The sequence below is a fragment of the Heloderma suspectum genome, chromosome 1, assembly GCF_057233095.1.
Source record: "Heloderma suspectum isolate Gila_16-S chromosome 1, 16-S_ref, whole genome shotgun sequence".
Classification (NCBI taxonomy): Eukaryota; Metazoa; Chordata; class Lepidosauria; order Squamata; family Helodermatidae; genus Heloderma; species Heloderma suspectum.
The window spans coordinates 422735814-422759176 of record NC_139458.1 but is presented as its reverse complement, the minus strand read 5'-3'; positions in this window follow the sequence as shown (position 1 = coordinate 422759176).

Below are 23363 nucleotides of genomic sequence, written 5' to 3'. Positions count from 1 at the left end.
TTGGGCCCCCTCTGCTTCACCTTGGAGGTGGTCCGAAGCAGCCCGAAGCACCCCACTTTGACTCGGAGCTTGGGCTGCAGGCCAAAGTGGTGCCCAGCCATAATGTTTGCCATCTGTTGTCAGATGCCTTGAGGATCATTTGTTCCAAAGGTGGGAATAAATGATCTAACTAAAGAAATAAATACTATCTATGATGAACTTCATAACAGATTTCTTTGGGAACTATACTTCCCACAGTGCTCCATGTCATAGGAATTTGCCCCGATTCACAATCCAGGAAAAGGCAGAGGACTTCCAAAAAATCCTGAGACATATCATTTCATCTTTTTGCTCCCCCAAACCCCCTCTATCCCAAAATTAAATCAGGGAGAGGAATATGTGGCCATCCAGATGTTGTTGAACTTCAACTCCCTTCACCTCTAACCATTGACAATGGTGGCTGTGGCAGATGGGAGTTGGAGTCAAACAACATCTGGAGGGTTACAGGTTACCCACCATTGCTTACCTGGAAGCCAGCCTCAACAATGAACAAGTGGCAAAGGACAGGAATGTGGACGTAGGTCGTCTACAAAGAGAAAGTTGGAAGCTTTGGGGTGTGTGTCAAGGGTTGCATTTTCTATGGGGTAATCTGCTGCAGGGTGCATGCTAGTGGTGGGTATGGTCAGAGCCAAATATGGGCATTTACTTTTTACTCTCTCTCTCTCTCTCTCTCTCTCTCCCCGTGTGTGTGTGTGTGTGTGTCTGTTCATCTCTCCTTCCCTCCCCCCTCCCTTTCCTAGTTCCTGCCCAGAGGGCTGCCAAGGTTGGGAGAGATCATTCTTGCTGGAAGTCTGAACTGATCACTTGCACAGAGCTTTTGGAATTAGGCCATAGGCTGCACACAGCACTAGGGCTGCTGTTTGCCCACCCCTGCTACAGAGCTTCTCCTCCTCAAATGTTTATTATAGCAGGATTGCTTGGAAGTGTGAGATCAGTTGACATCAGGCATAGAAGAGGAGCATAAAGCAGTGTTTTCTCTCTCTCCCCTCTCCTTTCAGAACATCTTTTCATCCTTCAAAAACTCATAAACATGCAGCTCTCTTCATACTTATCATCCTCAAGCAGTGATTGATGGGAGTTGGAGCAACTGCTCTAGAAGGATCTGACATTAGCACCAAGTGGCCAATTCTATGGGGTGTGACTGACAAGTCCAACAAAATGTGATAAAAATAGCTAAAATGGCTATTCTGAGTGGGAGAAAAGGAGACAAGTGTTGGCAAGCTGTGGAAGTTGGATAGATTTCAACAGTCCTAACAGTCTTCAACATGATCATGAGTCAACTAAATGGTGTTATTCTTCCTCATATCTCCAGATAAAACTGTAGCTCTCACACAAGCTTTTCTACATAGAAATAATTAAAAAAATAAGAAAAGGTGTGTACATTTCACTATATTTATTTATTTATTTATTTATTTATTTATTTCAGTATTTCTTGGCCACCTTTCAGGGCTGAAGCCCTCTCAAGGTGGCATAGACAATGAAACACATAAAACCAATATAATATTAAGAATAAAAACATAATAAAAACAGTAAGAACACAATAAAAATAGCAAAACAGCAAGAAAACCAACAACAGATAAAGCAAGGAAAGCAGCAACAAAAGCAATCATAGTAGGAGAAGAACAGAGTAAAATAATATGTTTTCAAGACCTTCTTAAAAGCCTGCAGTGTTGGAGCTTGGTGGACCCACGATGGCAACTTATTCCAGAGGTGTGGGGCCACTGGAGAGAAGGCCCTCTCATGTGTGGTCACCCACAGCTCTCATAGGTGGGCAGATGAGAAAGGCTTCTCTTGCTGATCATAAAGTGCAGGCAGGCTGATACAAGTAAAGGCAGATCTTCAAGTAATTTGGTCCCAACACAGGGCTTTAAGGCTTTAGAGATCAAACCCAGAACTTTAAATTCAGCTCAGAAACACACCAGTAACCAGTGCAGTTGGTTCCATATAGGTGTTATATGATCACATTGCCTTGCCCCCACCAACACTTGGACAGCCACATTCTGCACCAGTTGAAGTTTCTGAACTGTCTTCAAAGGCAGCCCCACATACAGTGCATTATAGTAGTCCAGCCTGGATGTCACTAGTGCATGGATAAGTGAGGCAATGACCATCCTCTCCAGATAGGGCCCCTTTTAGGGGCCCAAACAACCTGATGACATCCCCTAGTGGTTTCATGTAGATGTTAAAAAGCATGGGGGTCAGAATGGAACCTTGAAGCACCCCATAGGCTAAGAGCCATTCGGTAGAACAAAAGTTCCCCAGCACCACCTTCTGAGACTGCTCCTCCAGGAGGACCAGAATCACTTTAAACTTGTGGTTCCCAAACCCAATCCACATAAACAATCTGGAAGGATACCATGGTCGATGGTATCGAAAGCCACTGAGAGGTCCAGAAGAAACAACAGCTTTGCATTTAGGGATAGTGCAGGAGTGCATTTCGGTCCAGGAGTCCAGCAGACTGTGTGCACCTGTGCCCTCAAGCCCCAATTGCCCATATACGCAAGATTGCAGGCGTTAATAGCCCATTTACACCTGCAATCTTTTGTATATGGACGATTCACAGCACCATTTTGCATATAACTCTATGTGTGCATTTTTGAGCTCACCATGTTTTCTCACCAATGGTGATCACAGCTCTGGAGGATGGGGCTGAGGTGAGTCTGGGAGGCTCAATGAGTGATGTGGGGCTCAGTCAGGGGGCATGCAAGCTTGAGCAGGGGCTGGGCAGCTGCCCGGAGAATGCTGATGGTGGGGTGATACCTGTCCATCCCTAGTTGTTCTCTTCCCATCCATTCGCTGGTGTAGGTCATCAGCCAGAGCAACCAAGGCTGTTTCCATTCCATAATCAGGTCTGAAACCTGATTCGAATGGATCTAGGTAATCAGTATCATCCAACACTGCTTGGAGTTGTAAGGCCACCACACACTCCAGCCCCTTGCCCAAGAATGGCAAGTTTGATACAAGGCAGTAGTTATCTGAAACCATTGGGTTCGGATTTAGTTTCTTTGACAAGAGCCTCACCTTTCAAAGCTGGGTGGGGGGTCACCATCCCTCAAGGATTCATTTGCCACCTTAGAGGGCCAGGTACCCAGCCCAGCTCTGGCAGATTTCACAAGTCAGGATGGATAGGGGTCTAAAGAGCAAGTAGTAGGCCTCAGTCCTCCAAGCAGTTTGTCCACATCCTCACAAGCCAATAGGTATCCATAACATGACAAGATGGTGCACTAGCTCCATCCATGTCACACTCTGTCAAAGCAATGGCATCAAAGTCAGCACGAATACAAGGAACTTAATATGCACACACAGCGAAAAAAAACAAAACAAAAGACCACCACCAGTAAGGATGGATGGATCACTTACCTCGTTCCTGTTTGGGGGGTTGGTGGGGGGAAGGCGATCCATCCCTCCCCCCGGAATCCATCTGGGCTGGCTCCGCTCTGCGGTGATCCTGTAGAGCCAGCTGCCAGCTCCGCAGCATTGGTGATACGGCCGGCCGCCATTGCTGTGCCATAACGCTGTGCTCAGTCCAGACGCAAATGGCACCCACTATGCCATTTGCGTCCCTGTTTTTTCACATCATAGGCTACACAAATATCTATGTAAATATAATTTGCATAGCCTATTGCATGAAAACAGGGACACAAATGGCGTAGTGGGAGCCATTTGTGGCTCTAAAGCTGTTAGGTTAATCTAAATGCAGCTGTAAATTTGTGTCCTGACTGAGCAGAGTGATACAGCACAGCAATGGTGGCTGGCCATATCACCAGCGATGTGGAGCCAGCGTTCAGCTCTGCAGGATCACCACTTGGAGGAGCCTGCCCGGATGGATTCCAGAGGGGCATGGAGGTGAGTGCTCTGTTCCACCACAGACCCCAATGGGACCAGATTCTTGGAATCCGGCCTCATTGAGGTCCATGGCAGAATTCTCTGACATCCCTAGCCACCACTACCCCATTCACTGCTGCTTTTTGGGAAGGAAGGAAGGAAGGTCCTTTGAGATGTGTCTTCCATTCATATTACAACTAGGGACACTTACATTTCCAATAGGGATGTATGATAATTTCATTCCTGTTCACAAATCATGCAAGTATGTCTCATTCACAACTAGAGATGCTGGACAGACTGCAACAGACTCCAATGAGGCTGGATTCCCAAGAATCTGACCTGTAGAGTCCACAGCAGACCAGCTGTCCTTATCTGCTCATCCTCTGGATTTCACACAGGGCATTTTCTGTCTTTAATAGGGATGTACGAAAGTCACTTACCTGATGATGAAATTGATTCGCGGTGGGGGGGAGGCGCTCCGTCCCTCCCCCTGAAATTCTGGCTGGGGGGAGTGCCCCGTCACTCCCCCCCAATATTCTGGCCGTCTGTCCTGCTGCGAATCCTGGCTGGCCGGGAACGAAAATGGCGGCGGCTACAGCCGCCGCCGTTTGCATCCCTGCAGTCAGCTGTGATGATAGGCTACGTAAATGTTTATGTAGCCTATCACGGCTGAATAAAAAAAAACAAAACTGCGTGTACGCAAATGGCGGCGCCCATGGATGCCGCCATTTGTGTTCCTTTATTTTGGCACATCTAGTCTACGTAAACATTTATGTAGACTACGGCGAAAATAAGGGGAACGCAAATAGTGTAGCGTCTATGTTATTTGCGTTCCCCTTATTTTTGCCATAGTCTACGTAAATGTTTACGTAGACTAGACGTGCCAAAATAAGGAATGCAAATGGCGGCGCCCATGGGCACCGCCATTTGCATATGCGCGGTTGTTGTTTTTTACTCAGCCGTGATAGGCTACGCAAACATTTATGTAGCCTATCATGGTATTTTTTAAAAATCTAGCCATGATAGGCTACGTAAATCTTTATGTAGCCTATCATGGTTTGTTTGTTTGGTTTTTTTTTTACTGGAAATGGCGGAGGTGGCAGCCAGTTGGAAGACTGGCCGCCGCAGCTACCGCTGAACCGCCGCCGAACTGCCGCTGGAGCTGCTGCCGCCAGGGAGATTTGCACAAGGTAAGTAGGGATGGCGGAGAATTTCTCCCCGAATCTTCGGGGGGCCGAGTGCCAACGCATTCGGCCTCCCAAAATCGGTGGTGAAATTCTCTGCCCTCCTGCCCCCCCCGGGACGGGACTTACCTTTGGCAAATGTCCCTCCTGGCGGCGGGTCCCGGCAGTGTTTCAGCGGCGTTTCGTCGTGGGCGGGGGCGGCGGCCGGTCTCCCAACCGGCTGCCGCCACCACCATTGCAAAAAAAACAAAAAACAAAAGTAAAACAAACAAACAAACCCCGTGATAGGCTACGTAATGATTTACGTAGCCTATCACGGCTAGATTTCCAAAGTCAGCCATGATAGGCTACGTAAATCGTCATGTAGCCTATCATGGGTGACTTTTGAAAAAAAAAAGCGCGTACGCAAATGGCAGCAGCCCATGGGTGCCGCTATTTGCGTTCCTTATTTTGGCACGTCTAGTCTACGTAAAGATTTCCGTAGACTACGGCAAAAATAAGGGACTGCTATTTGCGTTGCCCTTATTTTCGCCGTAGTCTACGTAAATGTTTACGTAGTCTACGTAAATGTTTGCCAAAATAAGGAACGCAAATGGCGGCACCCATGGGCCGCCGCCATTTGCGTATGCGTTTTTTTTTCCAAAGTCACCCGTGATAGGCTACGTGACAATTTACGTAGCCTATCATGGCTGACTTTGGAAATCTAGCTGTGATAGGCTACGTAAATCGTCACGTAGCCTATCACGGGGTCTTTTTTTTTTTTTTACTTTTTGTTTCGTGGCCGGGGAGACGGGGCGCTTCTCCCTGGCCTGAATTTCGGCCGGGCGAGGCGGGAAGCCTCCCCCCCGGCCTGAATTTTGGCCGGGTGAGGCGGGAAGCCTCCCCCCCTTCGCCTCAACTTCAGGGGGGAAAGCAAAGCGCCTACCCCCCACCGCGAAGCCAAGCTGCGAAAAGGTAAGTGACTTTCGTACACCCGTAAAGGTAAGTCCCGTCCCGGGTGGGGGGCAGACCGTTTCACCACTGATTTCGGGGGGCTAAATGCACTGGCATTCGAACTCCCCGAGATTCATGGCGAAATTCTCTGACATCCCTAGTCTTTAAACAGGGTAAAACACATTAATTGCAGCTGTGATTAGAAAATCTTGGGTTAAATTTGCTGTTGGTTTTATATTTATGGATTGTAATTTATTATATTGTTAGCCAACTTGGGAATCTTTGAAATTGAGAGACAGGATACACATATTTTAAATAAATTTAAATTTTGCATTTCCATGACTTTTATGGGTTGGATAAGCCAGCCATGTACTTTAAGAAATTGGAGGACATCTTCCCTTCATGGAAAGGGCTCTGATCCAGTGGAAAACAGGGGGAGGGGTTTTTTTGCCAGTTCCCGTTGCAGCCCCTGGTGGCCCTTGAAAAGTTGGTATGGAGGGGCAGGACACTCCAGAAAAACATGGAAGGTAGCACTTGGAGCTGCCAGGGGAAGGAGTGATCAAGAAAAGCTGCCTACTCGCTCTGCTTCCCTAAGAGCATCCACTGAACATAACTCCACGTATGGGATGTGTGGATCCAGCCTGTTGTATATTATGCTGAGATATTCATTATGCTGAGGGATGGGTTGGATGTAGGGATGTACGAAAGTGACTTACCTTTTGCAGATTATGTTTGTGGTTGGGGGGGAGGTGTTCCGTCCCTCCCCCAGGAATCCTGGCCGGGGGAGGAGGCGCTCCGTTCCTCCCCCCCAGAATCCTTGAACAGCCAGCTGTGCTCCGCAGCAGCTCTGCGGAGCAGCCTGCCAGGCCCGGCCCGGCCAGGCCAGAGCTGTCCGCAGCCGAATTTCCGGCCACGGAGGGCTCTGGGTAAAAAAACAAAAACAAAAACAAAAAACAACCAACCACGTATGCAAATAGCGGCGGCTACAGCCGCCACCATTTGCGTTCCTTCTTTTTGGCTGTAAATCTTTACGTAGGCTAAAACGGTGAATCAAAAGGGGACGCAAATAGCGCCCGATACGCTATTTGCGTTCCCCTTTATTTTTGCCGTCATAGTCTACGTAAATATTTATGTAGATTAAGACGGTAAAAAGAAGGAACGCAAATGGCGGCGGCCACATTTGCGTACGTGTTTTTTTTTTAAACCCACCCAACCATGGTAGGCTACGTAAAGATTTACATAGCCTATCATGTCTTTTTTTGTCTTTTTTTTTTAAAACCTAGCCATGATAGGCTATGTAAATCTTTACATAGCCTATCACGTCTTTTTTTTTTTTTTTTTACACACAAACCTGGAAATGGCTGCCGCCGCTGCCACCGCCGCTGCCGCCGCCGCTGGAGCCGCTGCCGGAGCCACCGCCGACTGGAAGATCCGCCCCAGGTGAGTCTCATCCTGGGGGGATCCGCGGGGGGATGGGGGGCAGGCTGTTCCGCCACAGAATTCAGGCAGCCGAATGCACTGGCATTTGGCCTCACCGAGATCCGTGGCAGAATTATTTGACATCCCTAGTTGGATGGCTTCAAGGGATGGTTTCTGAGATGGGCTGAGGGATGGGTTCGAGATTGCTAGGATTCTTCGAAAATCATCTCACTGTTCATCTCTTTGATTCCTCTTCGTGTTTGTGATGGTTGGTTGCTTTCCGCGAATAGAAAACTTCAGCAAATCAAGCAGCAATCAAATGGGAGATTTGTGCCAGTCTCCCTACATTTGTACAAATCGCCTCACATTTATGCACATTTCCTCCATAGATTAAAGCGGAACTGATTGAGTCTACTGAGCAAATTTGTGCAAACTAGGAAATTTGCACAAATTGAACTGGGAATTGAATGAGTCAAACTCAAGCACATGTTGGACAATTTCCAAATATTTTCGGTAGAGTTGTGTTTGGGGCTTTGAACAGGGCATGCTCACATGTCTTCTGAGTAAAAGCGAAATTCTCATACTTCCCAATTGCTTACATAACATGTTACTGTTACCATCATTTCCACATACCCTGCCTTCTTGCTTTGGGGTCTACCTTCAGAGGATGTACTTTCCTCCCTTTTGGGCTCTCCTCACTGATATCCTGCCATCTCACCCCAGAACTGCATATGGATGTACGAAAGTCACTTACCTGGTCTCGCAGCTTGCTTCGCGGTGGGGGGGAGGTGCTTCGCTTCTCCCCCCGAAGTTCAGGCCAGGGGGGGAGGCTTCCCGCCTCGCCTGGCCGAAATTCAGGCCAGCGGGGAGGCTTCCCACCTCGCCTGGCCAAAATTCAGGCCGGGGAGAAGCACCCCGTCTCCCCGGCCGCAAATTTCAAAAAAAAAAAAAAAAGCCCCATAATAGGCTACGTAACGATTTACGTAGCCTATCACAGCTAGATCTGCAAAGTCAGCCATGATAGGCTACATTAATCGTCATGTAGCCTATCACGGGTGACTTTGAAAAAAAAAAAGCACGTACGCAAATGGCAGCCCCCATAGGGAGCCACCATTTGCGTTCCTTATTTGGTCCCTGTAGTCTACGTAAAGACTTACGTAGACTACGGCGAAAATAAGGGCAACACTATTTGCATTGCCCTTATTTTCACCGTAGTCTACGTAAATCTTTACGTAGACTACAGGGACCAAATAAGGAATGCGAATGGCGGCTCCCTATGGGGGCCCCCATTAGCGTACGCTTTTTTCTTTTTTTTTTATGTCACCCGTGATAGGCTACGTGACGATTAACGTAGCCTATCACGGCTGACTTTGCAAATCTAGCTGTGATAGGCTACGTTAATTGTTACGTAGCCTATCACAGGGGCATGTTTATTTTTTTTACTTTTCTTGTAATGGCGGCGGCGGCAGCCGGTCAAAAGACCGGCTGCCGCCCCCGCCCCCGACGAAGACCTGCCGAACCGCCGCCGGGACCCGCCGCCGGGAGCGACATTCGTGAAAGGTAAGTCCCATCCCGGGGGTGGCGGGGGGTGGCGGGGGGGTGGAGGAGAATTTCTCCCCGAACCTTCGGAGGACTGAATGCGTTGGCACTTGGCCCCCCGAAGTTTCGGGGAGAAATTCTTCCCCATTCCTAGAACTGCATTAAGATGAAGGATCCAATGTTAAGCCAATTGAGTCCCAACTTGGTAGTGTGAGGGAAGGAAACACATATTAAAACCTTATATGTTTGCTTGAACTTGTGTGCATAGGTTTTTGTTTGTTTGTTTGTTTTTAGTAAAAGCATTTTGAATGGCTTATAGAAATCAATAGGTCAAGTTCTGATGGAACAGATGAAGTTGCTGGCAAAAACTGTGTATTTAATGAGTCAGTGGAGCCTATTTCCCTAATAGCTCTGTTATTTTGCATGGATATTTATCATTATCATTATCACCACTCATCCTAGTGAACACTGAGAAAGCTGCCTATTCGTCACTGTGAAAGGAGCCAGGATGTACAATACATCACACTGTTACTTTTTAATAGGCTCTGAAGTTCTTGAGCATGATTTATATATTTTTTCCATATTTCAGTAATTTGATGAAAACTCTCCCGTATAATAGACATTTTTCATTCTCTTTCGCCTACCTCCTTGCTCTCATCAGCATTAGACTTGATCTCCAGCAGCAGCACAGGCTTCAGAGAAGCAGACTTCCCTAAATCTTCTGAGACCCAAGATGTTCTTTTCAAGCAAATTTGGCAGCATGGGACTGTTTCCATGCATCCTTGTTCACATGGACATGTAACTTCCATGTACTCATGGGTATGGCCAAATTGGTCAGATTCACTTTCTCCTACATTCAAACTTTAAAAATCTCAAGTACGTATGTTACAGGAATTAGGGATGTACAGAACACTTACCTGGTTTCGTCCAGGGACATCCTTGGTGGGGGGGAGGCGCTCCATCCCTCCCCCCGAAATCCTTGATGGGGGGGAGGTGATCTGTTCCTCCCCCCCGGAATCCAGCCACTGCCGGGCTGCTGCGGATGCAAATGGTGTCCTGATTAGGGGATGCCATTTGCGTCCCTATGGTAGCCCATGATAGGCCATGTAAATATTTACGGAGATCCGGGTTCTAGTCCCCACTTGGCCATGGAAGCTCACTGGGTGACTTCGGGCCAGTCACAGACTCTCAGCCCAACCTACCTCACAGGGTTGTTGTTGTGAGGATACAACGGTGAGGAGGAGGATAATGTAAGCCGCCTTGAGTTCCTTGCGAGAGGGAGAAAGGCGGGGTATAAATGCAATAAATAAATAAATAGCCTATGACAGCTAAAGTGGTAACGCAAATGGTGTCCCCTATGCCATTTACATTCCCGTTTTCTCCGTGATAGGCTACGTAAATGTTTACGTAGCCTATCATGGGTTACCATAGGGACACAAATGGCGTCCCCTAATCAGGACGCCATTTGTGTCTGCAGCAGCCCGGCAGCAGCCGGAGCCACCACTGCTGCTGGAGCTGCCGCCGGAGCTGAAGCCGCCGCCGGAGCCTCAGCCAGGTAGGCTCTGTTTCGCGGGGCTTTTGCGGGGTGGTGGGGCGGGTTGCTCCATTCCGCTACGGATTCCAGGGGGCTGAATTCACTGGAATTCGACCCCCCTGGGATCTGTGGTGGAATTCTCTAACATCCCTAACAGGAATTGGGTTGGGGGGGTGGAGCTCGATAAGCTGTCATTGCCTCGGGCCCCTGGACTCCATCCTGTCTTCCAATAGCTGGCCTGACTTGGTCCGCAGCAAGTCAGGCTAGCTGGTGAATTTCTCTCTCTCTCTTTTTTTATTTGCAGAGGTAGACATTCATGCAAATTACACAAATTGTGACTGCAATTTGCACAAATGTCTATTTTGACAAATAAAACAGTAAAACCTCCCTGCAATTTGAGGAAAACATGTGGCTCGACTTGCAAATGTGAGCTGAAATGGGCATGGTGAGCCCAAAAGCGCTGGATTTCCTGATGACGCACATCCATAATCTCATGTTCTTTCTCTCCCAGATGTTGTGAATTTTGGTAAATTCTTATCGAAAACAAGCTGAAACAAAAATTCTCACCCATCTGCACCAGCCAAATTCAACAGGTACATCTATTCCCAACCTGTAGGGGACCATGATGTATACCTGCTTGCCATTGTTGTATTGTATTTTATTATGTATAGCAGGAAGCAACTGAACGAATAAACCACAATTTTTTTTTAGAGTATTGCTTTTAATGGTGTTTATATGTTGTACACTTTTATATGGGTTTTACTAGGGATGGACGAAAGTCCCTTACCTGTCCTCGAAGCTTGCTTCGCTGTGTGGGGGAGGCGCTTCGCTTCTCCCCCCAAAGTTCATGCGAGGGGGGGGGAGGCGCCCCGCCTCGCCCGGCCGAAATTCAGGCCAGGCGGGAGGTGCCCCATCCCTCGCCGGCGAAATTCAGGCTGGGTAGAAGCGCCCCGTCTACCCGGCAGTGAAAAAACAAACAAACCCACCCCCGTGATGGGCTACGTAATGATTAACGTAGCCTATCACAGCTAGATCTCCAAAGTCAGCCGTGATAGGCTACGTAAATCGTCACGTAGCCTATCACGGGTGACTTTGGAAAAAAAAAAAGCACTTACGTAAATGGCGGCCCCCATAGGGAGCCGCCATTTGCGTTCCTTATTTTGGCACGTCTAGTCTACGTAAAGATTTACGTAGACTACGGCGAAAATAAGGGCAACACAAATAGCGTGCCCTTATTTTCGCCGTAGTCTACGTAAATCTTTACATAGACTAGATGTGCCAAACTAAGGAACGCAAATGGCGGCTCCCTATGGGGGCCGCCATTTACGTACGTGCTTTTTTTTTTCAAAGTCACCCGTGATAGGCTATGTGACGATTAACGTAGCCTATCACGGCTGACTTTGGAGATCTAGCCGTGGTAGGCTACATTAATCCTTACGTAACCTATCACGGGGTTTTTTGTTTATTTTAACTGCACTTGTAATGGCGGCGTTGGCAGCCGGTCGAAAGACCGGCTGCCACCCCCGCCCCTGACGAAGACCCGACGAACCGCCGCCGGGACCCGCCGCCGGGAGGGACATTCGTGAAAGGTAAGTCCCATCCCCGGGGGTGGGGCGAGGGGGCAGAGAATTTAACTGTAATAAAATTCAAAACATATCTTTTAATGATGCCCACATGCTTTTGCCTCATGGATGGTTTTAAACATGTAGTTCCCGCACTTGGTCATTCATTCCTGCCAACTTGTCTAATAACCACCCATGTTGCCTCAGCCGCCAATTGAACTGGTGCCAATTCTTCCCCTGTAGCCCGAGAAAATCCGTCGACAGCAGCCTCGAGCACTCCAACTAACTAAAAATTGTAATAGTCATGTGCAGTTATATTCTGACTCAGAAAAATTGGCCTTAGCAGTGTCACTGGTTGGGGTTCCAGGTTTAGCCTTGGCTGATGGTCTGGAGATCAACCGGTTAGCTTGCAGCTTAGCCAAAAGCATAAATGCCACCTCACGAGCATTGTCATTGTTAAATAAAGAGTTGCGTGATCTAAGAGTTGCAGTTCTAGAAAATAGAGCTGGTATAGATTACCTCTTCCTTCTTCATCATTTAAGTTGTGAGATACACCAAAAGCTCTGTTGTTTTAACTTAACTGATAATGGCAATGCTGTAGATGAACAGATCAACAAGCTGCACAATATAGTAGCTAACAAAACAATAAGACAAAACAATTAGCTCAATTAGTTAACCCCTTGGCTTCCAGATCTTAGCTGGCTTGAAGCATTGTTCATCCTAATTCTACCAGTGTTGTTCATAAAAGTTCTGTTATGTCTCTGCGTTCCTTGTCTTATGCGCTGTTTAACCAATCTGTTTTATGTCTCAGCTAATAAAACTGCTGCCCTCTATGCTCTAATAGCCCAACAAGAGGCTAAGTAATATGTATGTCACAAAAAGCTTTGTATGGTTATCAAAAATGCTATAATTGTAATGAAATTATGCATTTAAGGGGGGAATGTAGCAGCCATATCGGGGGTCAGACTAAGTAGCCTCATGCAGTCTCATGCTTCATGTTCTTGCTGAGCTCTTTCTCCCTTGAATATATTGTTGTAAGCTGACGAGACACAGGAATTCCTTATCTTGTCAAAGGTCATACAATTGTATATCTTGTTCTCTGCTGTTCTCTTCTGTTCTCTGCTTATCACGGCTACCCTATAACCCAGTTCTTGTATTATAAACAATGGTGCTAGGAGAAGAAATGTTGAGGACTGCAACCCCACATGGGAGGGGGAGGAGGAGCCGTTTCATATGTGTCACAATGTCTATAAAAACAATGTGCTGATGTATTTCTGGGCTTCTGGCTCTTTGGAAATGATTCCAGCCTTAAGCCCGCGCGTTAAATAAAGAATCTCTTTTTCCTTCACTCGGTGGTCTCTCTGACTCTGGGTTCTGCAACATATTTACAGTCACAATTTACACAAATTCAGCAAACTATGTCCAAATTTTGTGCAAATTGCATCTCCAATTTGCGTAACTGTTTCCTTAAAGGGGCCGCGGTGGCTTAGTGGTTAAGACGCTGAACTGCAGCCTGGAAGGTCGGCAGGTCAGCAGTTCGAGACCCAAGTGCTGCGTGACGGAGTGAGCTCCTGTCTTCAGTCCCAGCTTCTGCCAACCTAGCAGTTCAAAAGCAAGAAATTGCAAGTAGATAAATAGGTACCACCTCGGCGGGAAAGGTAACAGCGTTCCGTGCACGTTGGTGTTCAGTCATGCCGGCCACATGACCACGGAAGTGTCTTCGGACAGTGCTGGCTCTTCAGCTTAGAAACGGGGATGAGCACCGCACCCTAGAGTCGGACACGACTGGTTGGGGACACCTTTACTTTTTTTTTTTTTTAATTAAGGGGACCCCTCCTCCCGAAAATACACAAGCTGGCCTGACTCGATCTGCATTGGGTTGGACCAGCTCATGGGGAAGCAAGCTGAAGTCCGGGAGGCCAAGCTTATGAAAGCTCAGTGAACTTTACCCCCCAGACAGATTCCCCTGGCATCCCTAGAAGTCAAAGATAAAGCCAAGCCTACGTGCCTGTTCAACAGAGATTTATTTATTTTTCTGTTTATTTATTACATCTCTATACTGCCCAATAGCCACAACTTTCTGAGAACTTCACAACAATTAAAACAAACAACCCCCCAAAATGTGACACAATAAAATTCAATATAAAAGTTTGAAATGACTCTCTCTCTCTCTCTCTCTCTCTCTCTATATATATATATATATATATATATACACCCCCTTCATGGATCACTGCCTTGTTGTGGCAAAGGGGCTTGCGTAACTCAGTGAAGCCATAAGCTATGCCGTGCAGGGCCACCCAAGACGAACAGGTCATGGCAGAGAGTTCTGACAAAATGTGGTCCACTGGAGAAGGAAATGGCAACCCACTCCAGTATTCTTGCCAAGAAAACCCCATGGAATGTATCACAAGGCTAAAAGATATGACGCCGGAAGATGAGCCCCTCAGGTCGGAAGGTGTCCAATATGCTACTGGGGAAGAGCAGAGGGTATTTCCAAGTAGTGCCAGAAAGAGTGAAGCGGCTGGGCCAAACCCGAAAGGACACTCAGCTGTGGATGTGTCTGGTGGTGAAAAGAAAATCCGATGCTGTAAAGAACAATATTGTTTAGGAAACTGGAATGTCAGATCAATGAATCAAGGCAAGCTGGAGGTGGTCAAACATGAGATGGCAAGATTGAACATCGACATCTTGGGAATCAGCGAACTAAAATGGACAGGCATGGGCGAATTTAATTCAGGTAACCATCATATCTACTATTTTGGGCAAGAATCCCTTAGAAGAAATGGAGTAGCACTCATAGTCAACAAAAGGGTGGGAAAAGCAGTACTGGGGTACAATCTTAAAAATGATAGAATGATCTCAGTACAAATCCAAAGCAAACCATTCAACATCACAGTAATTCAAGTCTATGCCCCAACCACTGAGGCCGAAGAAGCTGAGGTTGATCGGTTCTATGAAGACCTACAACACCTTCTAGAACTAACACCAAAAAAAGATGTCCTCTTCATCATAGGGGATTGGAATGCTAAAGTAGGAAGTCAAGAAATCACCGGGATAACAGGCAGGCATGGCCTTGGTGTACAAAATGAAGCAGGACAAAAGCTAATAGAGTTTTGCCAAGAGAACATGCTGATCATAGCAAACACTCTTTTCCAACAGCACAAGAGGCGACTCTACACATGGACATCACCAGATGGTCAATATCGAAATCAGATTGATTATGTCCTTTGCAGCCAAAGATGGAGAAGCTCCATACGGTCAGTAAAAACAAGACCTGGAGCTGACTGTGGCTCAGATCATGAGCTGCTTCTTGCAAAATTTCGGCTTAAATTGAAGAACGTCGGGAAAACCACTAAACCGTTCAGGTATGACCTAAATCATATCCCTGATGAATATACAGTGGAGGTGAGGAATAGATTTCAGGGATTAGACCTGATAGACAGAGTGCCTGAGGAACTATGGACGGAGGTCCGTAACATTGTTCAGGAGGCAGCAACGAAATCCATCCCAAAGAAAAAGAAATGCAAGAAAGCCAAGTGGCTGTCTGATGAGGCTTTACAAGTAGCTGAGGAAAGAAGGGAAGCGAAAAGCAAGGGAAAAAGGGGAAGATATACCCAACTGAATGCAGAGTTCCAGAGAATAGCAAGGAGAGACAAGAAGGCCTTCTTAAATGAACAATGCAAAGAAATCGAGGAAAACAACAGAATGGGAAAGACTAGAGATCTCTTCAAGAAAATTGGAGATCTCAAGGGAACGTTTTGTGCCAAGACGGGCATGATAAAGGACAAAGAAGGCAGGGACCTAACAGAAGCAGATGAGATTAAGAAGAGGTGGCAAGAATACACAGAAGAACTATACAGGAAAGATCTGAATGTCCCTGATAGCCATGATAGTGCGGTCACTGAACTTGAGCTGGACATCCTCGAGAGTGAAGTCAAGTGGGCCTTAGGAAGCATTAGTAACAACAAAGCTAGCGGAGATGACAGTATTCCAGCCGAGCTATTTAAAATCCTAAAAGATGATGCTGTTAAAGTGCTGCATTCAATATGCCAACAAATCTGGAACACTCAACAGTGGCCACAAGACTGGAAAAGGTCAGTTGACATTCCAATTCCAAAGAAGGGCAACGCCAAAGAGTGTTCAAACTACCGCACAATTGCGCTCATTTCACATGCCAGCAAGGTGATGCTCAAAATCCTACAAGCTAGGCTTCAGCAGTATGCGAACCGAGAACTACCGGAAGTACAAGCTGGGTTTCGAAGAGGCAGAGGAACTAGAGATCAAATCGCCAACATTCGCTGCATCATGGAGAAAGCAAGAGAATTCCAGAAAAATGTCTATTTTTGCTTCATTGACTACGCTAAAGCCTTTGATTGTGTGGATCACAACAAACTGTGGCAAATTCTGAAAGTGATGGGAGTACCAGACCACCTTACCTGTCTCCTGAGAAACCTGTACGAGTGTCAAGAAGCAACAGTAAGAACCAGACATGGAACAACCGATTGGTTCAAAATTGGGAAAGGAGTACGACAAGGCTGCATATTGTCGCCGTGCTTATTTAACTTATATGCAGAATACATCATGAGAAATGCCAGGTTGGATGAATCAGAGGTCGGAATTAAGACTGCTGGGAGAATTATCAACAACCTCAGATACGCAGACGATACCACCCTAATGGCAGAAAGCAAAGAGGATCTCAAGAGCCTCTTGTTGAGGGTGAAAGTGGAGAGTGCAAAAGCTGGTTTGAAACTCAACATTAAAAAAACTAAGATCATGGCATCTGGCCCTATCACTTCCTGGCATATAGAAGGGGAAGAAATGGAAGCAATGACAGATTTTACTTTCTTGGGCTCCAAGATCACCGCAGACGGTGACTGTAGCCATGAAATTAAAAGACGCTTGCTCCTTGGGAGGAAAGCTATGGCAAACCTAGACAGCATAGTAAGAAGCAGAGACATCACCTTGCTGACAAAGGTCCGTCTAATCAAAGCTATGGTTTTCCCAGTAGTAATGTATGGCTGTGAGAGCTGGACTATAAGGAAGGCTGAGCGCCGAAGAATGGATGCTTTCAAACTGTGGTGCTGGAGAAGACTCTTACGAGTCCCCTGGACTGCAAGGAGGTCCAATCAGTCCATCCTAAAGGAAATCAACCCTGAGTGCTCATTGGAAGGACAGATAATGAAGCTGAAGCTCCAATATTTTGGCCACCTAATGCGAAGAGAAAACTCCCTGGAAAAGACCCTGATGCTGGGAAAGACTGAAGGCAAAAGGAGAAGGGGACGGCAGAGGATGAGATGGCTAGATAGCATCACGGATGCAATGAATATGAACTTGAGCACACTCCGGGAGAGAGCGCAGGACAGGAAGGCCTGGCGTGCTATGGTCCATGGGGTCACGACGAGTCGGACACGACTGAACGACTGAACAACAAATATATATACACACACACACACACACACACAATACCCAAATAAAACCTAGCAACAGTGCAAAGATTTCACATACAGCAAGAGATTTAAAACAACAGAAACTGAAATGCCTGGGAAAATAATAATAAAAAATGTCTTCACCTGGCATCAAAAGGAGCACAGCAAAGACACCAGGAGATCCTATCTCAGAAGCTCATTCCACAGCCAGGATGCCACAACAGAAGAGGCCCTGTTCTTGTTAGCCACCCATCTCAATTCCTTTGGCAGAGTCTCCCAGAGAAGGATGCTGAAGATGATCTTGGGGTCTGGGCATGTGTATATGTTGCCAAGTCCACCTGTGCTTTTAGTGACTAGGGATGGATAGACACCCCAGAGTTCAGATCCTCCAGGCACCTGCCAACCCACTTATGCAGCTTGTGTTCCCCAGAACCTGTGCAGAAGCTCCCCCCTTTCTGAGCCACACAGACTCACCCTGGACCCACCTGTGAACGCCGTGAGCACCATTTTGCAAAACTAAATGGCAACTCTAAAGCAAAATGGCACTGCAGATGGCCAATATATGCAAGAGCACAGGCTTAAATGGCCCATGTATGCCTATACTATTGTGTACATGGACCATCCATGGCACCATTTTGCGTAAGAGTAGATGTGTGCACATTCGTGATTGCCATTTTCTTTTGCAAAATGGCATTTGCAGTGCTTGTGGACAGCTCCAGGGTGAGTGCGTGTGGCTTGGGGGGGGCTCAAGCAGGGTCAGGGGGTTGGCAGGCATGGCTCAGTGGTGAGGGTGGGTTGGGAGTCCACTGGACTCTCAGACCCAGTTGGGCGCCCACACAATCCCTACTAGTGACAATGCTGGATCCAAGAGCACTTCCAAACTGTGAACCTGATCCTTTAGGGGCACTGCAACCCCCCAGCACACCTTAAATATCACTTAGCTGGGCAGATAAACCACCCACCAACAGTACCTCCATCTTGTCTGGATTGAGTTTGTTTCTTAGCTTACTGGCCCTCATTCAGCCCATTACCACATCCAGGCACTTGTTCAGAACACCCACTGCCTCCCCTGCATTGATGAAATAGAGCTGGGTATCATCCATATGTTGGTGAGTAGGGATGTTGGGGAAATCCACAACTGAATCAAATGAGTTCAGATTTCTATGAATCTGACCCATGGATTCCACAACAGACTGGCTTTTCCCAAGTCACGTGGATTCTGTGGACTTACAGATTGTTTTTTTAATTATTATTTTTAAACTTTCTAGAATGTTATGCAAATTTTGTCATAGAAAAATATGAAAACAACAACAACAACAACAAACACTGGCTGAAAATGTGCATTTTCCTCATAAGCTAAAGCATAAAAATGCACATTCTGGGGGGATTTGTGCATTGGGCGGGATTTGTGCATTTGAGTGTGCACATTCTTGCATGTGCAAATTTGTGCAAATGGGAATGTGTGCAAATTCAAGAGATTAGAAAAAATCCAATTCCGTCAATGTGTGGGTGATGGAATGAAAGGCACCTGACAATCCACAAAATGCAGATAGAATGGATTTTACAAAATCCATTAGGGACGTAAGAACTCACCCAAGTTTGGTTTCTCTGGGCACCAACCAAAGCAGTGCCCTTGCTCACATCCCCCTGAACCTGTGCTCGAGCCACCCATGAGTTCAGTGAATTCCCCAGCACTCACCACAATCCCATTCAGTGAGTGCCGCCATTTTCACACTTTGATGTCTGCATAAAAAAAGGAAGTTAAAAAATGTGCATATTCCAAAAGAGAGAGGGAAAGAAAAAGAATAATATTTAAATATAGCCCATGCTTATTGGTTTTCACATGTGTGGGCTATATTTGAACATTGCCATCCTGTGAGGACTTCGAGGGAGACCAGAGGAAAGTCAGGTGCACCAGGTATGTAGGGAAGGCAGGCAACATCCCCTCCCTTCCATGCATATGGATTGGATCAGAGAGAGATTGTGTCCAAGCCAAGCCATTCCTTTATACTTGTTTGGCTCAGCTTCTGTGTGGATTTCTATATGGTGGGAAAATTGTGCACATACTGTACACACAAGACATCATTACGTGGTGTTGTATGTATGTGCTCCCACGATCCAGTCATCATGGCCCTCACTATGCAGAGGACACTGCCGTCAGCCAGAATAAACGAGACCATATTCTTAAGCACACCTACAATAATTATAGTAAAATAATAGATGACTCAAGGGAGAGTTGATCATACTTTAATAATCGAGGCTTATGTTCATTAAAGATTTAAATACAAAAGCAGGAAAGTGTGCATGAGAAGTGAACAATGAACTAGCTCACCAGTATACCCCTGTATAATTCAATCTTCTGCCAGAATAGTGTGTGTGTGTGTGTGTGTATATATATATATATATATATATATATGACATGCAGAGGTAATTACCTCTGAGTATGCTAATGTGTAAAACTGCAGCAAAATCATCACTGACTTCTTAACTTCTTAAGCAATTTCCAGAGCAGTTTCTGTGTGAAGGGTGGCATTAGCCCCATCCTTAGTATATGCTGATAAGGTATGTCGTGGGAGTCCAAGAGGGGGGTGGATTCTGGTGGACTCCTCCCTGCTTGGTCTCTTGGACCACATTCACTGAGCTGCTGGGCTTACCGGACCCTGCTCGCCAAGCCAACACATGGTCCATGAGTGCCTAGCAGCCACACAAGCCACCATTTTGCAAAAAGAAAGGTGGCGTGGGTTTTTGCATAAATGCAATGTTAGATAAATGGTGGCCATAAAGGGGTACTCCAACATTATAGGAGTAAACAGACCCTTTACAACTGCCATTTACATGACATTACATTTATGGGAAAACCCGAGCCCCCATTTTTTTGCAAAATGGCAGCTCACTGAGGGGTTGGGTGGCTGCTGAGCATCTGGGGACCATGTCCCCAGATGCTCAGCAGCTTGAGATCGATAGGCATATGGTCAAGGAACACCTAATTACTTTGAATGAGTTCAAATCTCCACGGCCAGATTAACTGCATCCTAGAGTCATAACACCCCTTCATGGATCACTGCCTTGTTGTGGCGAAGGGGCTTGCGTAACTCAGTGAAGCCATAAGCTATGCCGTGCAGGGCCACCCAAGACGGACAGGTCATGGCAGAGAGTTCTGACAAAATGTGGTCCACTGGAGAAGGAAATGGCAACCCACTCCAGTATTCTTGCCAAGAAAACCCCATGGAACGTATCACAAGGCTAAAAGATATGACGCTGGAAGATGAGCCCCTCAGGTCGGAAGGTGTCCAATATGCTACTGGGGAAGAGCAGAGGGTATTTCCAAGTAGTGCCAGAAAGAGTGAAGCGGCTGGGCCAAACCTGAAAGGACACTGAGCTGTGGATGTGTCTGGTGGTGAAAAGAAAATCCGATGCTGTAAAGAACAATATTGCTTAGGAACCTGGAATGTCAGATCAATGAATCAAGGTAAGCTGGAGGTGGTCAAACATGAGATGGCAAGATTGAACATCGACATCTTGGGAATCAGCGAACTAAAATGGACAGGCATGGGCAAATTTAATTCAGGTGACCATCATATCTACTATTGTGGGCAAGAATCCCTTAGAAGAAATGGAGTAGCACTCACAGTCAACAAAAGGGTGGGAAAAGCAGTACTGGATACAATCTTAAAAATGATAGAATGATCTCAGTACGAATCCAAGGCAAACCATTCAACATCACAGTAATTCAAGTCTATGCCCCAACCACTGAGGCCGAAGAAGCTGAGGTTGATCGGTTCTATGAAGACCTACAACACCTTCTAGAACTAACACCAAAAAAAGATGTCCTCTTCATCATAGGGGATTGGAATGCTAAAGTAGGAAGTCAAGAAATCACCGGGATAACAGGCAGGCGTGGCCTTGGTGTACAAAATGAAGCAGGACAAAAGCTAATAGAGTTTTGCCAAGAGAACATGCTGATCATAGCAAACACTCTTTTCCAACAGCACAAGAGGCGACTCTACACATGGACGTCACCAGATGGTCAATATCGAAATCAGATGGATTATGTCCTTTGCAGCCAAAGATGGAGAAGCTCCATACAGTCAGTAAAAACAAGACCTGGAGCTGACTGTGGCTCAGATCATGAGCTGCTTCTTGCGAAATTTTGGCTTAAATTGAAGAACGTCGGGAAAACCACTAAACCGTTCAGGTATGACCTAAATCATATCCCTGATGAATATACAGTGGAGGTGAGGAATAGATTTCAGGGATTAGACCTGATAGACAGAGTGCCTGAGGAACTATGGACGGAGGTCCGTAACATTGTTCAGGAGGCAGCAACTCAATCCATCCCAAAGAAAAAGAAATGCAAGAAAGCCAAGTGGCTGTCTGATGAGGCTTTACAAGTAGCTGAGGAAAGAAGGGAAGCGAAAAGCAAGGGAGAAAGGGGAAGATATACCCAACTGAATGCAGAGTTCCAGAGAATAGCAAGGAGAGACAAGAAGGCCTTCTTAAATTAACAATGCAAAGAAATCGAGGAAAACAACAGAATGGGAAAGACTAGAGATCTCTTCAAGAAAATTGGAGATCTCAAGGGAACGTTTTGTGCCAAGACGGGCATGATAAAGGACAAAGAAGGCAGGGACCTCACAGAAGCAGATGAGATTAAGAAGAGGTGGCAAGAATACACAGAAGAACTATACAGGAAAGATCTGAATGTCCCTGATAGCCATGATAGTGCGGTCACTGAACTTGAGCCGGACATCCTCGAGAGTGAAGTCAAGTGGGCCTTAGGAAGCATTACTAACAACAAAGCTAGCGGAGATGACAGTATACCAGCCGAGCTATTTAAAATCCTAAAAGATGATGCTGTTAAAGTGCTGCATTCAATATGCCAACAAATCTGGAACACTCAACAGTGGCCACAAGACTGGAAAAGGTCAGTTGACATTCCAGTTCCAAAGAAGGGCAACGCCAAAGAGTGTTCAAACTACCACACAATTGCGCTCATTTCACATGCCAGCAAGGTGATGCTCAAAATCCTACAAGCTAGGCTTCAGCAGTATGCGAACCGAGAACTACCGGAAGTACAAGCTGGGTTTAGAAGAGGCAGAGGAACTAGAGATCAAATCGCCAGCATTCGCTGCATCATGGAGAAAGCAAGAGAATTCCAGAAAAACGTCTCTTTCTGCTTCATTGACTACGCTAAAGCCTTTGATTGTGTGGATCACAACAAACTGTGGCAAATTCTGAAAGTGATGGGAGTACCAGACCACCTTCCCTGTCTCCTGAGAAACCTGTACGAGGGTCAAGAAGCAACAGTAAGAACCAGACATGGAACAACCGATTGGTTCCAAATTGGGAAAGGAGTACGACAAGGCTGCATATTGTCGCCCTGCTTATTTAACTTATATGCAGAGTACATCATGAGAAATGCCGGGTTGGATGAATCAGAGGTTGGAATTAAGATTGCTGGGAGAATTATCAACAACCTCCGATATGCAGACGATACCACCCTAATGGCAGAAAGCGAAGAGGATCTCAAGAGCCTCTTGTTGAGGGTGAAAGAGGAGAGTGCAAAAGCTGGTTTGAAACTCAACATTAAAAAAACTAAGATCATGGCATCTGGCCCCATCACTTCCTGGCATATAGAAGGGGAAGAAATGGAAGCAGTGACAGATTTTACTTTCTTGGGCTCCAAGATCACCGCAGACGGTGACTGTAGCCATGAAAATAAAAGACGCTTGCTCCTTGGGAGGAAAGCTATGGCCAACCTAGACAGCATAGTAAGAAGCAGAGACATCACCTTGCCGACAAAGGTCCATCTAATCAAAGCTATGGTTTTCCCAGTAGTAATGTATGGCTGTGAGAGCTGGACTATAAGGAAGGCTGAGCGCCGAAGAATGGATGCTTTCGA